The 17,840-nt window shown below is 37.8% G+C and overlaps 1 pseudogene; it reads right to left on the bottom strand.

Annotated features, from left to right (window-relative positions):
* Positions 1-8,412: 8,412 nt before the first annotated feature.
* Positions 8,413-17,136, bottom strand: LOC136846546 (alkaline phosphatase-like; annotated as a pseudogene).
* Between the last annotated feature and the right edge of the window lie 704 nt (positions 17,137-17,840).

Genomic DNA, 17,840 nt, shown 5'->3' with positions numbered 1-17,840 from the left:
ACGCCGCCTAACAATCCCAAAGAAAAAATTACTATTCTTTCTAGATGAAAAAACACCTGGTGCTTTTTCCCTGCCACTTAAACAATCTCTAAAATAGAAAAAACTACTCTTCTTCCTTTTGTGACGACAGTGTTTCTCCCTACCCTCCGGAATCCCCCAGGATCCTCCACACATGATGGCACTGACGTAGGAATCTGGGCCCACGGTCGCGCACCTCTTCACGGGCGTCTGAGGCAAAACCATCCCCCACCCTGGCCTACGCCGCTTGCGTCGGTCACTGGCGTACTTTCGACGACGACGACGACGCGCCAAGACAAATAGCGTTCGTGAATTTTTTTTTTTAATTATGCCCTTTTATGGTAAGTTCTTTTAACTGGCAACTTTTTTGCGGAAAAAATCATCATAAGTTATTTCTGAAAATAAAAAGCTTTGTTTAGAAAGTTTTTTTCATGACTTCGTCGAAAATGACTATAGTGAAGGCTTTCTCTAGATACAACTTTTTGGTTTCATCGTTTCTGTAAAAAAAAAAAAAAACACTCATTACAGAATAAAGATTTTGCACCCGTTTGACTTTTCGCACCTGCGTCAACAAATTACATTTAGCTGAAAATAAAGAGATTTTAGAGCGTCCTTCTTTTAATTTCGTGCCTTTAAAAAAAAAAAACTTGTAAGGCAAAAGATGTTCAGAGTTCTTGTTTTCCCTTTTCTGCGGCAGAAAACATGTGTGGAATAGTTTTTTATAACTCTGGGGATTTTATGTTTCTGCTTCGCAAAAAAACTTTTGTGAAATGATGTTCCTTGAGAGCAAAGCAACGTGACAATGTTTCGGCGAAAAAAATTAAAATAAACAGGTTTTTGACAGCTGTAAGGCTTTCGCATTTCTGCGTCATGTGAATTGAAGGTTTTTTTTTGCAAGTGCGGTTTTGCTTTGAGACGATAAATAGTGCGATAAGAAAGAAAGTTACTTGAGCTTTCTGTTTTTTGTTCATTGTGAAAAATAAAAAACGCAAAACTTCGTGAAATAGTCATAAAATAACGGTTTGAAAAATTAAGTTATCTGAGCTGGTTTTCATTAGTTACTTTATCTTAATTACCAAGAATTTATTTCTGCGCATTTAATTATATTTATGAGCCTGTCCATTTAGCTGTTTTAGATTAGGCTGGCTTTATGCCAGCAAGAAGCATTGCACAAACGTGACCCCCACCGCATAGGAAGGTAGTGCCGTCAGTGCACCTCATGCGGTGCACTGTAGGCATTACTTAAGGTTCTTTGCAGAGTGCCTTCGGCCCCTAACTGCAACCCCTTTAGTTCCTTTACTGCACCTCCTTTCATATTCTCCTTCTTCCACCTTACTTTCCACCCTCTCTTGACAGTTAATCATAGTGCAACTGCGAGGTTTTCCCCCTGTTTAGTGGAGCGGGTAACTACAAAAAAAAAATAGGGGAAAAGTGCAAATGGTGATACAAGCATGAAACTTGGCTCAACTATTCTTCTTGTCCCTTGGTCCCATTATCAACCTCCGGCCACACAAAATTTTGCCGTTTTCCAAGATGGCCGACAGGTTTTCAAAATGGCGTCCTGTGGATATTTGAATATTAGTATTTAATTGATTAATCACATTCAAATCCCTAAGTCACTCCCAGTTTATATTAAAATATTAAAAACAAGCCTTTATATATGTAGATACATCATTTCTCTGCATAGAAATATCCAAGATGGCTGTCACTATATCAAAAATGTCCGCCAAAATGCCAAAATTGGTATTAAGCTCATATATGAGGCTAAAGGTCAGGTAATATATGGATTTGGGGTAACTTCAGCCTGATCAGTTCATTTTTTGTAGATTAGAAATCAATTAATCCCAGTTAATTAATTTTCATACTCATTTACAAAAAAAAAAAATGGTTAATAAGCTTAATGTAAAAGTGTAATAGTGCAGTGTCAGTGTACTACCAGGGCATGCTGGTTGACACTATAGCTGTGAAACTCAGCATGGGGTTCAGTGCTAGCTAATGGCAGAGATTTGTTATTAGTTTCCCAAATGCTGTTTAGCTAGCCCACTTCAAAGTTAAACAGCTGCACCTGAATTGACAGGATGTGCCAGCGAGTGAGAGCCGAGCCAAGGAAGATGGGGCTTTAGTCTTCTACAATAGATGGTGTACAGATCACACGGGAATTAAATAGCACTGGATGAATGATCGGGCTAGGGGTAGGATTATGACATATCTGAGCCTAGTTGTAACCCATATCTGAAAGTGCAAATATGTTATATAGGTGGTAAAAGGAAAAGGATAAACCCTCGGCCTGTAGAACAAAAGCAATGGCAGGACAATCTAGGAAGTCAACGTCTTTCCTGAAGAGAGATAGTACGACTAACTGGAAGCTTTGTTGCTTGTGGCAAGAGGACACACTTGAAAGACTAGTTGATGCATCTGGTGCTGGCTATGTTCCCTTGCTACAAACATTCCTGAATTCTGTAAAGAAGTTAAATGCAATTGCCTATGCACCATTTCATCCCAAAGGCGATGAAGGTGATGGAATTCTACTGAACCTTTGAAAATAACAAAGCAACATATCATGAATCATGTGCTGAAGTTCAAAACAACAAAACTAGAAAAAGAAGTCATTGTGTAAGACATAAGAAGATGATGATGCCCATCAGCAAAACTCACACGTAGTAGCCAGAAGGCAGATGAAGAAGATGCAGAAGAATCTAAGACTGAGAAAGAAGGAATATGCTTTATTTGTGACCAACCAGCACCAATCAAAGATTTACGATTGGCCATGACGTACCTTTACTTGAAAAGCTGCAACGATGTACCACCAACTACTAGATGAGAAACTTCTGGCCAAGCTTAGTGCTGGAGATATTGTTTCTCAGGACCATATGTATCACCCCCATCTTGTCTGACAGGTGTACAACGGGGAAGGGCCTGGCTAAATTCCCAGAAAACTGGAGATGATTATGTGCAGTACAGACAGAGGCATGTGCCCATGCTTTTGCTGAGCTGGAGATGTACATAAGACACAAGCAGCTGACTACAGATGGGTGCTGCTATTTTACAATGGTAGAACTTTATGATTTGTACAAGCAAAGACTGGAACAGCTAAATGTTGATGCTTCCTTTGCACACCAACACGGTTGAAAGAACAGATACTTGCATCCCAGAACTGGAGGACTTTAAAGGAAGAAATTTGGTTTTGCCTACAAAGAGGAAAATGGGAAAGCCCTAGCCACGGCATGTGACTACAATGATGTACTAATCATTGGCCAAAGCAGCTAAGATATTGAGAAACAGATGCTTGAACATGAGATAGAATTTGATGGAACCAACAGCCCAGACACTAGAAGAATCTGTGCCACCAAGCTTGTTGGAAATTGTAAGTGTGCTACAAAACGGTGGCGATAAAATCCCAACTTAAATATGGAACATCATCTACTGATCTAAGCTTTAGCACAACTTTTGCACTCCAAGTGTCGAAAGAATCCATTATCTTCAACATTCTCCAGACATTCCAAGTCAAGAACCTCCATTTTCCAATATATATTGGTCTCCTGGTCTTTGCAAAAACCAGGAAGCGTCAGTTAATTGATACATTCCATCACCATGGAATCAGCATCAACTATGATAGGGTTCTGGAATTGACTAAAGGGTTAGGAGAAGCAGTTGTAACAAGGGCTGTGGAGGTAAGTAGTTTGTCACTACACTAAGAAAGGGCTCTTTACAACTTGTGCTGTTGACAATCTGGACCATAAGCCAAGTGCCACAACTGCACAAAACATCCTTCCATGGGACAGGCATATCTTTGTTTCAGCATCCGAGCACTGATGAAAAGGGTGAGGACAGAAACTATTTAAATCATCAAAGTGGAACAAAGTCAAAAAAGTACCTTCTCTTCCTGAATATTACACAAATGTACCTCCTGCTCCTTTAAACATGAGAATCCCTCCCTTCGTCCAGTGGAAGTGCAGGACACCAACAGGCTGTGCTTTCAAAGCATCTTTCTTTTGAGTATGAATAGCTTGAGAAAGTCAGTTTGTCAGACAGAGGAGTGAAAATGCTGTGTCCATATGCTTGGGCAGCATCACCACGCTTCTCAAGTGACAGGCCCCATTGAAATAAGCTTGTCATCAATGTTGCCTCTTTTTCAGAGGCAGCTCATTCAGTTGCAATGATAAAACATGCCATGGATATTGCAAGAGCAACCACACAGTTTCTCAATCCTGGCCAAACCAGTTCTAGCAGTTGATCAGCCACTGTTTGCAATTGCTAAGCAAATTCAATGGGATTGGCCATTGCAGTATGGTGATATGGTTATTATGTTTGGAAGGCTGCATATAGAAATGGCAGCATTCAAAATCTGGGTGGTCTTTTGAAAGACAGTGGTTGGACTGGTGCTCTTGCAGAAGCAGAAATAGCTACTCCTGGAACAGCAGATTTGTTTATTTCTGCTTCACATTTGAAGAAGACATGTGTAGCCCACCAGGTGACAGCTTGCATTTTATATCAGCTGCCCAAAGCTGCCTATATGGCATATATCCAGGAAGCAGAAGAAATTGAGCTAAGCTGTTAAAGCTGGATCCCCAATTCTACTTTTGGAATCTTGTGCTTCAGCTAGAACTTCTAGTGTCAGTTTTCATCAGGTCATACCGAGTCTAATTTCCATGTACATTATGCCAGGTGGCTTTCAATTCATTTGAGGACATGGAGGCTCTCCAAAATGACATTTGATGAATTCTGAGGAAATTTCACTGTCCACAAACCACTCAGCCTTTTTCCTCAATGGCTATAGACCAAGCACACGAGGAGAATAATGCTCATGTGAAAGGAGATGGGGAGCCGTTGGCCTATTTGAAAGATGAAGATGCTCTCAGAAGGTGGACAGTGGCTGGTCCTGAAGTAAGCCGCCTGATCGTTGAGTTTGAGACTAGAAGTGATGCTAATCCAAAATCTGAGGTAAGCATCATGATGAAACTGAAACTTGTGCAGAAAATGTTTCTTGAAATGGTTGAAAATCTGGCAAGTAATCAAAGTGGGTAACCATTTTGAGAGAAGATTCAGTGGATCTGATTGTGCTGACAGTCATGAAATTATGGACAGCAAAATTAGTGAATCCTTGAGATCTATGAAGGGCCTTGGACAGACACAATTCTAAAACTTTATTGAGAGGCTCAAGACACAGCAAATTAAATGAACCAGCACACAAGAACAAAATCCTATTGTTCAGTCGCAATATCTCTCCTACAGAATCCAAGGGCAAACAGTCACTGCAAACCAGAACAGACAGTGTGATTTAAATGAATTCTTTCAACATGAAAATCAAAATTGCCTCCATCACTGGCATAGAATGGACAGATGCAACAGTGCACCAAGTCACAGCTGCTGCCTCTACTAGAACAGCATGCATCAGACATCCCCTGACAAAGGAAGCCTACCGCTGATGTTATCATAATGGATGGTGCAGCTCTTATAAATGCTCTGAGAACAACCAAGGGGTCTACATTTGAGTCTTATGCTAAAGAAGAAGTCCTATCCAAGATTCAGAAGCACATACAGAAGTACAAGCAAATGCACATTGTATTTGATGTGCATAGGACAGACAGTATGAAAGCAAAACAAGACAGAAAAGAGCACAGGAGTTCGCCGGAGGAGTGCACAGCTAAAACTCACAACAATTGGGCCAGCTTCCTCAGAATGACCACAACAAAACTGAAATATTTGCATATTTGGCAGACACAATCATTTCATCTCAAGCAGATGATACATCATGCATAATTGTCACTAAAGGATGCTGCACTTTGTAGCAAAGCTGAACAAGACACTGTTGACCTACAGGGCTGCACTCACGAAGAGGCAGATGCTAGAGTCCTTTACATGCTGCATATGCTGCAGAGCATGAAGATATCTCAAGTGCAATCATATGTAATTCAGACACTGACGTTGTCATCATAGCAGTATCTTAGCATGGAAAAAACTGGTTTGGACAAACTACGGATTAAATTTGGTAGAGGAAAAGACATGAGGTGGATACCTATCCATGAAAATTGCAGCAGCCATGGGACCAAAAAGCCTCAGCCCTTCCCTTTCCATGCATTTAGCAGGTGTGACACGGTGTCTGCCTTACATGGAAAGGGGGAAGAAGTCTGCATGGCAAACATGGACTGTGTTTCAGCGTGCCACACCCACCTTCACCAAACTAAGTTCAACACCAGCAGCTGTAGAAGATGAAGACCTGCAAATTATTGAAGAGTTCGTGGTGCTAATGTACGACAGAAGCAGTTCGTATAAAAATATAAATGAGGCTGGACTTGATCTCTTTGCAAGAAAGCAAAGAGCTTATGAGATCTCTTTGCAAGAAAGCAAAGAGCTTATGATTGCATTCCCCCTACAAGGGCTGCTCTTAGAGAGCATTGCAAGAGAGCTGCCATTCAAGCAGGGCACATTTGGTGCCAGTCTTTAGTATGTCATCCAGTTTTGCCCAGTCCAAAACACTGTGGATGGCAACAGATTGATGGCACCTGCTTTCCATATTGGACATATTTGCCGATCCATATTGGACATATTTGCCAATAGTAGCAAAATCTTGCCAAGAACTGAATAAGTGTGGCTGCAAAAAGGAATGCCATGGAAGGTGCAAGTGCTACAAATCTGGACTTAGCTGCACAGCTCTCTGCAGCTGCACTTGCTAAAACTAATTGATACATAAAACTTTTTTATCTTTGGCGGCCATTTTGGAAATATGGTGTTCATATGGTGGCCATATTGGAAAGAGGGGTTCACTTTATCTCTTCATGACAGTAAGAATGCCAAAATACAAATTCTCAATCATTATATGGACAGTATGCAACTTTTATAGGCTTATGAAATGAAAATATTTGAAATATACAACAAGTTTCCCGCCATTTTGGAAAAGTGTCAGCCATCTTGGAAATAGCCAGATATTGAGGTGACCGGAGGTTGATTTTGATTTATGGGTATAATAAAAGTTCTCATGCCAAATCTGTTGCTTGTATCACCATTTGCACTTTTTTCCCATTATCCCGCTCCACTAATTACATCTTTCAAGCTTTTCTACTCTCAGTTTCCGTTTCAGCGCTGAATGACATCATCATAGGTCCCAGTGCTTGGCCTTTGGCCTAAATTCTAAACGTGACCCGTGGGAGATAATTTAGTTGTTGTAGAAGTGGAACAAGAACCTAGTGTAGACCTCTGGACCAAAATCTACCAACCTTTCCTCTTTTTTGCATGTTTTATGCCATGGATGGTTGTACTCAACAATGCCGTCACACGGTCGAGAATTTACTTCTCCCAACATTCTTTGGTTTCACAACTTCTTCTTTCATACGCTCTTCTATTCATCTACTGTACTGTGTTTTCCACTGTCTTTCCCACCTCTTCTCTCTCCCAAAAAATAGCTTCTTAGGTTTATCCCCAGGAAACCAGTATTTTTGAGGTCTTGCATTTGTGTTAGGACGAGATTCTGCTGTTCACAAACATATTGAAACCCAGTACATCACAAAATACCAATAACTGGAAAATCAAACATTGGTACTTAGTTAATCAACTCCTTTTTAATACGTGCCGAAAACAATGTAGTACAGTTAAAAAACCTACTGTTATGTAATGCTGGTGTTATAAAAAATTTCAGTAATACTCAGATCTTGTATCCTGATACATTCAGTCTTGTATCCTGATACATTCAGAGCCTTGTATCCTGATACATTCAGTTTTGTATCCTGATACATTCAATCTTGTATCCTGATACATTCAGTCTTGTATCCTGATACACTCAGTCTTGTATCCTGATACATTCAGTCTTTTAACCTGATACATTCAGCTTTATATCCTAATTCATTCAGTCTTGTATTCAAACATCGTTGATCATATGATGTGAAAGCTCGCTGGACAGCATGTAATCTTACATCTACTTGTAGAACGTCCTGCAAAATGTATGATTGAAACAAGATAAGGAGATTTAGTGAAAATCTGATATATTTGTTTTCTTACGAAATGCCTTCAGCCAACGATCTTCCGAGTAGGTTCGAGTTTAGAATCAAATTTCTCAGTCGAAAATCACTCTCTTCGTGTGTTTTACAGACACGTTGAAGGTCGTTTTCTTAAAAGATTTAAGTATAGGCTACAGTACACTTTGTGCTTTATACCAAGAATAATAATCTCTGAATTTATATAGTTACAAAGCACGTTCAATACGGTGTAGAAACTCCACATTTCATAAAAAGAACGAAGAAACTACTTCAGATTTCAACAGATAAAGAAAAGACTCCGTAACTCTTGTACTAGAATCCAGAAATTGCTTAAAATTACGTAATCAAAAACCTACAAATGACTTCATGTGATTAAACGATCATCATCGCATCTTAGCCTACGGAGGAAACAGAAATGGCGAAGGGGAGTTCTAAACTACTTTCTAAACCTTCAGAAACTTATTTCTTGTCGCAGAATTTGCGGCCGTTGCCGACGCAAGCGGCGTAGCCAGGGCGTGAGGGGTGTAGATCTCCTCGTAGACACCTGTGAACAAATGGGCAAGTGGACCGTGAGCCCAGATTCCTACGTCGGTGCCATCATGTGTAGAAGAGTCCCTTGGGATCCCTGAAGTGTACTGGAATTCGGGGTCCTCTGTAAGAATGAGTGGAGGAGTTAGTGTGTGTGTGTGTCTCTCTCTTTATTGTCCAAGCGCTTGTAAAACATGAAATGGATGATATAAGTACTTCTTGTGTAGACGAAGCTGTGAGGTCTTTACCCAAAATCTCACACTCTTCGGGATAAAGCAGTTTAAACATTCCTTACTATTTACTCTGAGGAAGTGGAATTCTCTGTCCCCTTTGTCTTTCTTGAATTATTAAAGTGAATTTACATGTTTTATGTCCTTTTTGTCAGACAGCCATTTTGGAAGATAGGGACTTGCAGATTAAATCAACGACATAACATAAAATTAAACCTTACGTATGTCGTCATCGGTGGGCTCATAACGGCCGTCTGAAGCAAGTCTGAAGCCAGGGCCATTTCCATAGCTCAGGGAAGTGAACTTCTTGTCATCGATGTCGCTGATTCCAGAATATCCTGGAAAGAGAAGTTTGTTCAGAGTATTCTGGAAAGAGAAGAATTTTCAGAGTATCTTGGAAAAAAGTTTTTTCAGAGTACCTTAGAAAGAAGTTTTTCCAGAATATCCAGGAAAGAAGAGTATTTTTAGAGCATCCTTGAAAGTGAATTTTTTCGGGGCATCCTGGAAAAACAAGTTTTCCAGAGTATCCTGGGAAGGGGAATTTTTCAGATTATCTTGGAAAGAAAAGTTTTTTCAGAGGAGTATCATGAAAAGTTTTTCTAAACTACCGGATCTCATTATGACCCACCCATTGCCCTGTGTCCCTAAGCTGTAAGGTTTGTTGCAACTTTCAGTAAATCTTATTTTATCTTTTTATAAGAAAATTCCCCCCATCCCATGTTTATCCCTCCACTATTATCCGGACTTGGAATCGTCAGTCATACAAAAACAAAATTGGACAGAAACCAAAAACTTACCAAAAATGTCCTCGTGCCTCTCTGCGTAGCCGTTGATATTGAGCGTGTGTCCATGATCAGCTGTGACGATGACAATCGTCTCCTCTGGGTCCGTTATAGAGAGAGCCATGGTGACGGCTTCCTCGAAATCCAGGACTTCGTAGAGGGACTTGCGTGCCCGATTATCGTGGTGCATGTGGTCGATTCTTCCACCTGTTATTATTATTATTATTATTATTATTATTATTATTATTATTAGTCAAAGATTAACCCTATTCATATGGAACAAGCCCATAAGAGCCATTGACTTGAAATTCTAGCTTCCAAAGAATATGGTTCTCATCAGGAAGTTAATTAGGTAGGTATGCCCCTCTCGGCCTCTGTGATGACACGTCTCAGCAAGGTTGCCTCAAGTGGTTTTTGTATTTCATGGATCTCATATATATATATATATATATATATATATATATATATATATATATATATATATATATATATATATATATATATATATATATATATATATATATATATATATATATATATATATATATATATATATATATATATATATATATATATATATATATATATATATATATATATATATATATATATATATATATATATATATATATATATATAATATATATATATATATATATATATAAAATAATCTTTCATCTTTTCTAGTCTTCGTTAAACTGATAGCTAGAGAAAATAAAAGATCTTTCCCCAACTTTCTACCATGGAAGCTACCAATAAATATCTTCTCTTACATGAAGTGGTATATTAAGATATTCTGCATACAGCGTCTGATTTTCCCTACCTTCGACCAGGAGGAAATAGCCGTTGGGGTCCTTTGACAACATTTCAATGGCGACTTTGGTCATCTCGGGTAAAGTCGGGTCTTGAGTCTCGTCTCTGTCCAGGACGAGGTCCATGTGCGAGTGGGCGAATAGACCTTATGGAAGAAAGAACATTTTATATATATATATATATATATATATATATATATATATATATATATATATATATATATATATATACTGTATATATATACATACATATATACAGGCAGACATACTTTCACAATACACAATACACTGATCCCAGTGAGTGTTTGCTACCTAACAAGTATGACATTCTTTTCCTTATTGAACTGATGGTATTTTTTGCAACAGATGTTAGCAGAACTATTAATCCATCAGCAACATCGACACCGACAGTTGCAAAGCCACAGAATTCGCTTTTATCCCATCAATCAATTCTTCTTACTTCCTCGTAAGGTTGACCGTCCTCTGCAGAACAACAGTCAACAATCTCACCCATTCACTCTGATGGCTATCTGGGCCGTATTGTAACCTACTGCCAGTCAAATTGAACTCTCAAGGTCTATTGCAAGCTTCTATACTTTGGTATGTGGATGTGCAATTGCTACCCAAATACGTCTTGAGATATTAAAGAACGAAAAATATCCCTGACCTGTACCTCAGTCTCTAAAAAGTCTGGGATACTTGACCTACCCATGAGATAATCGGTGTTCTGGAGGTCCACCGCGAAGAGGTCATCTTTGTTCCAGACGTAGGCAGCAGAGGCTCCCATCTTCTCCTTCTCCTCCAGCCAGGCGTTGATGAGGTTCTTGCCATCCCGTCGGTGTCCTGCAGATCCTTCCTCCACGTCAGGTTCTTCGACGGTAGTGAAACCACGGCGACCGCCTCCCAGGATAACCTTCGTGAAATCAGGGGAGATGTAAAGAATCTGGGGTCTTTCTACGTGTCTGGGAAAGGTATTCAGTTCTTCATGCCTCTCACAGAATAGGGAATGTTCTGCATTCCTCGGTAATCCCAGAATAAGTGACCATAAAAAGCCTGGATATTGCAATAAATCACCTTGCACAAATTACGCTTACAGTTGGCAAAATTTTCATTTTTGACATCTATTATATGCGATACTGTGCCTGATAACAGTTCCTGAGATAAAATTTTTGAAATTTGAGGTATATTTCATGGTATAAGAAGGTAATTTCCAACACTTTTGTGTTGTTCTGTTTAATCATTTTCTTTATTTAAGAAAACTAGCACGGGAAATCAGGCTGCAAAATTGCGATAATAACTCGTGCATAAAATTCATTCGTTTCCCTCTTGTTACTCAGAGCGAGTTACAGTGAGGCCCAAAAGCTAACGGAATAATTAAAAACCCACCTTGAAATGTTTTCCAGGCTCTCTGAAGACCAGCTGTTCAGCGATGTCATCGCAAATCTCAGGATCAGCTAAGTCGTCTTCAACCTAAAAATTAAGATTATTGATCCACATGATTTGCCTGACAATTTTACAGGCTTCACAACCAAAATAACATAATAATAATCCAAATGTTTGATAGGTAAAAATAGAAATTAATGTTCTTGGTAAAACTGCATTTAAGTTTCATGTATTATCGTTTATTATATGTATTTATATATGCTTGTGTGTGTGTGTGTGTCTTGTGTTTAAAACAGCGAATACCGAGTTCTCACTAAAGAGAATTGCAACTCACGGTGTGATGAAAGAATCTAAATAGACCCAGAGCAATATCTAAGCAGCTTGCACAACTTATTCCTTTTTTCAAAACCATTAGGCCACTTTCTCACAAAATTACACAAATTGGAAGAGATCGTTCCCTATTTGAGAGATAAAATTAGATACGATCTCAACAGAAGAGCGTGAAGCAAACTTACATAACTGTCGTCCTCCCAGTCTCTCTCGGCGATGTGGGCGTAGGTTCCAGCAGGGGTGGCGTGAGTCACGCGGGTGGACGTTACGAAACCGGCCGATTTTCCAGCTTCCTAAAGCGATAAGAATTAAAGGTGACAGAGATGGTGAGGGTTTCTGATAAGAATGGCACTGATTGCAGTGTTGGTAATATTTAAGAGGATTTAAAGAAGTGTTTTCTTTTGAATATCATGGGTCAGATATATATATATATATATATATATATATATATATATATATATATATATATATATATATATACATACATACATACATACATACATACATACATACATACATACATACATACATACATACATACATATATATATATATATATATATATATATATATATATATATATATATATATATGTAAAAGTGAATGTTTGTGTATGTGTTTGAATTCTATAGAAATTTGAACCACTTGACAGACCCAAACAAAATTTTGCACACTGCCTCTATGTCACTCCAGAAAGGGTTATAACTCAAAATCAAACCCTTACCCTGTGACAGACATGCAAACACAGACAAAACAAATGAAATTTTTGTTTTTACGTCAACTTTTCTTTCCAGGCCCTGTCAGAATGATTAACCTACAACAATAAATCCAGATCCCCACAATATCAATTTTTGGTCAGAATTTACGTGAATTTTTATAATTTATGATAATTAGTAATATAATTGCTTATTACCTCGATAAAATCAACACTGAAAACCTACAGGGCATAAAATGCTTCCCTTCCACTGCTACGTAACCGTTATTATTTTTAAATATATATCGTATTATTCTATAAATGTTTCGTTACAGAGAGTTAAATTTAATACAGTATCTTATAATAGATTTGGGACAACAAAATGCTTTGAAAGTGTAATTATTCGCGATTTTTCTTTATAAAAACGTTGCCAGTGTGAGTTCTTTGGTGGAAAGGGCGTCGAGAATAGTTACACCTGCTGATATGTCTTTCATCGGTTGCGGTTGTTTTTTTGTTATTGCTGTGAAATCATACTGTGAGATTCTGATCTGACTGAAAAGGGGAGAGAGAGAGAGAGACGAAATCCACCGACTTTTCTGTTGATGACGTCATTAAACTCCTCCCACTGCAGACCCTATAATCAGTTTAGTACATCCAAAATATTAAACATGCCTGTTTGACTGTATTAAATTACTTTCATTCAGTCATAAGGCAAGATAAAATCAACTTTGAACACCTATATCGAAGATGGGATGAAGGTTTCGAGAACGACACACACAATGGTTTTGAGTTTTCCCTAGCCGTCTTCAGAGAATTTCGGGACAAACAAGAAGCCTTTCAAAGTCATTTTTTACATGTTTATCGAACGTAATGCGGTGAATTCTCACAAACACAAACACAAACACTTAGATGATCATACACTAACAAATTAGGTCCACCATTTCGATTTCAACTACTAGGCCTAGTGATCACACTTCCATTTCCTCCTTGAATTTCTGAAGTTTTATACAGTAACGAGTTAGCAGTACTTTCAGCCACTACGAATTCGTGCATTTTGATGAAGTCGGATACCTGCGCGACTCTCCTCCGATTTGCCGTGCAGTCCATTTCACGTAATTGATGAAAGGTCCGTCAATTATTGCAAGGGAGACAGACCTCCCAACCCCACCCCCCCCAACACACAAACACAGACACCCATGAGCAGGTATCGTATATACATACATACATATATATACAGTATATGTGTATGTATATTATATATATATATATATATATATATATGTGTGTGTGTGTGTGTATATACAGTATATATATATATATATATATATATATATATATATATATATATATATATATATATATATATATATATATATGTGTGTGTGTGTATATGTATATATATATATATATATATATATATATATATATATGCTTCTTACCCTATCAATTCTTCTTATGCTACGTGTGCTTAAACCTTTTCTTATCTTTCACTCGTATTCAGCATCCACACTTCCATAAACGAAGGTTAATCCTTCTTGCACACAAACGCCACCATCTTCATGCTTCACAGGTTCTGTGACTCAGCTCTTCTTATATCTTACCATCATCGAAAGATTTGTTGCTAAATACTTATACAGATCAACAGATTCCATCCATATTGACATTCTTTGATCCACCTTGAAAATACCAAATTTACTCTCAACTTTCTCGTTTTGCAAGCACTTTTTTGCCACTGCCCTTAACAAGCACTTCAAGCATTCCATACTCCATTCACGACTCATTTTCTTATGGCTGTACCCTTAAACCCAGTAAATGTCCTTTATTTGACTTCACGCATCATCCATACATAAATATATTAAATAGCCATGGAGACATAACACACTCTTGTCTCAGACTTACTTTTACACCAAACCAGTCATTCTCCCAGCCATATGTTCAAACACACACTTCACTTCCATCTACTTAGGTGCATACAGTGGCTAATATTATAGAACTTTTATGGTACAAGGGGTCGAGCCACGATGTAGTAATTAAAATATGAATGTAGCAGTGACCAGCGTGTTGTTTTTTCTCTTACCAGGAACCACTGAGCAATGGAGGAGGTATAGATGGACTCATCCAGCTGGGAGGAGCAGTTTCCCCTGACCCCGTTGACGTCTAGCCCAATAATTCCCTGGTTGGTCTTCACTCCGTTCAGGTAAGCTGTGGCGCTGGCGGCGCTGTCTGTGACGATCATTTGGGTGTTGTATGTCTGTGAAAGGAGCTTGCTTTTAATTGTAGGTAACGAATAGCGAAAAAATTATGATTGTTATTATTACTTGGTGGCGGTAGTAGGTGTAGTGGCAGTTTTGATTTTGTTCATAATAATAATAATAATAATAATAATAGTGAAATAATAATAATGATAATAATAATAAAACATAGCTCATGATATTTTACGAAAATAAATTACATTAATTAACAGCGAAAGAGAATTCCTGTTCATGTAAACAATTACCTTCGTCAACATAGAACCGTTAGGTTAAACACTGCAAAGAAATTGCCAATATTTTCATTATAGTTCCGTTTTGCTTAAATCTGGATTTTATCATTTTATTTTTATTAACCGAGGACGCCCCCCGCCCTCCGCCTCACCTTGCTGAGGGCAGCGAAGTCAAACTCCTCCCAGGAGAGAGTCTCCCTCTCGAACTTGCCCGTCTTGCTGCCCTTCAGAATCCTGGCGGCGGTGACAGTGCTCAAGGACATGCCGTCCCCGAGGAAGAAGACGACGTTCTTGGCCTGCTTCTCCCGCAGCTGGATTCCCAGCTGCCTCGTCAGGGCGTCCTGCGCGTCTTGTATCCAGTAGGCTTTGTCTGAGAGAAGTAAGGAAGAACAAGACTGTTGATGACTTATATTGATGTACTTAATATATATATATATATATATATATATATATATATATATATATCTTTCTTTTTTTTTTTAACGTGCTTTTTATTCCCATTTTTGTATGGGGTAAAGCACGATGCCTTCTTTTGAAGGACTTTTTGATTTGGCTTTGAATTACCTTTCTGGGTAGACCTGTGGTCTCGATCGGCTGCCCTGCCTGACATCGCTTAGACCTTGGTACGTATGTTTCATGCATCATACCAGTCCCAACGCCCTTTCTTCCCAGCAGCGAGAAGTTATTGCGAGGGTATGGCGAGAGTTCGAGACGTGTGAGATGTTTGTTATGTTTTTTAGAAGGTGTTGTAGTGGCTTTGTTTTGTGTGTGTATTTAGTCTGTAACATCCATTTGCTTTTACAAAACCTATCCGTTGATTACATATATAATCCCGGGATGTCTACACGGATAGCAAAGTGTCTGCCTCTCTGATCAGCCGGCTTGCGGGTTTGAACCCGCGCCACAGACCTCTACGAAGTCCGTAAGCTGCTGCTGTAACCGACTGAGCCATCGAGGTTTTATATATATATATATATATATATATATATATATATATATATATATATATATATATATATATATATATATATATATATATATTTGTGTATGTATATATATTTATGAATGTATGTACTGTTACACACAGTATATATGTATGAATACTGTATGTAATATATATATATATATATATATATATATATATATATATATATATATATATATATATATAAAATGATATATACAGTACATATGTATGCGTATACATATACATATCTATGTATACATATATTTACATACATATATATGTGTATAGAGAGAGAGAGAGAGAGTACTAGACCAGTCATCGAATTCAGATATAGTAGCAAATCATGAACCTCTAAATTTGGTTACACCAAGTGAAAAGAATTTAAGAAATTTCAAATTATTCTAGATAAAAAAAAAACGAATAAATAACACTCCATAATCGAGGAAAAGCTGGAAACTTTGAAGACTCACCTTCGCCTCTCATAACGATGGAAGGCCGGGACCTCGGGTGATACTCATCTGCGAAAAATAGAGATAATCATAGTATTCAAAAGTTTTTCAAAACTTATGCCAGTTTATCGACATTTTTATCGATCTTTACAGTTTATAAGATTTTTCAAAAACTAAGGGGAACATGAAACTGCAATATGTGGCTGAAAAAGGAAAACTGAATTCTCCATTATAAAGGAAAACTTGCAGGTGTCTCTTTCAAGTTCATTTAATAGCATTTCCGAATGATTTCTCAAAATATGTTGTTGTAATAATTACTTGAATGATTATATATTATCTTCGAACCTCTGCTTACCTTCGTGGTACCTGAGCGGTGCCTTCGCTTCTGCTTGTGGGCCTAGGGCCAGGAATATGCCTAAAACGCACGAAACGAACCGCATTTTTCTCCGAGAAATGAGCTGCCTTCCTTTTGGCACGACCTGTTAAGAGGTAATGAATAGAATATATATATATATATATATATATATATATATATATATATATATATATATATATATATATATATATATATATATATATATATATATATATATATATATTTTATATTATATTATATTGTATACAGGAGACGATAAGAATAGCAGCTAGGCTACCTGTCACACGAACTGCTAAAAATTGAAACTTCGGCCTTTCATATATATATATTCTGAGCGAGATAAGGATCATAGCAAAGTGACCCTTTTTTTCATGTTGTGTTCCTTGTCGAGTTTGTGATTAAATTATTCCACATTTCCCACTTTTTTCTCGCAGTGAGAAGCGACAGATACAACCAAGGATATTTCAGTAACCTTCAATGTTACAACAATGTAGACAAAGTACGAGAAAAAATATTTCTCTTTATCTTCACCTTCTGCGAACAAAATTTACTGCGTTTCTCAGCCTTGAGTCCCTGCTGAATACATATTGAATCTGTGAAGAGAGAGAGAGAGAGGGATTATAATGCTACTAGTAAGTTAATAATAATTTCACTAAATTCTCAAACAATCATTTTCATCAGATTACCATTCTACTCTTAATTGTAATTTAATCCATATTCATTATCAGGCTAATTTACAACCATACCATGTTGATTACAGGTTACTCTAAAACTACACCATGATTATTCCGTACCGGTTAATTGAACACCAGTGCCATA

The sequence above is a fragment of the Macrobrachium rosenbergii genome, chromosome 15 (genome assembly GCF_040412425.1).
Source record: "Macrobrachium rosenbergii isolate ZJJX-2024 chromosome 15, ASM4041242v1, whole genome shotgun sequence".
In the NCBI taxonomy this organism is placed as follows: domain Eukaryota; kingdom Metazoa; phylum Arthropoda; class Malacostraca; order Decapoda; family Palaemonidae; genus Macrobrachium; species Macrobrachium rosenbergii.
This window is presented reverse-complemented; position numbering and strand designations above follow the sequence as displayed.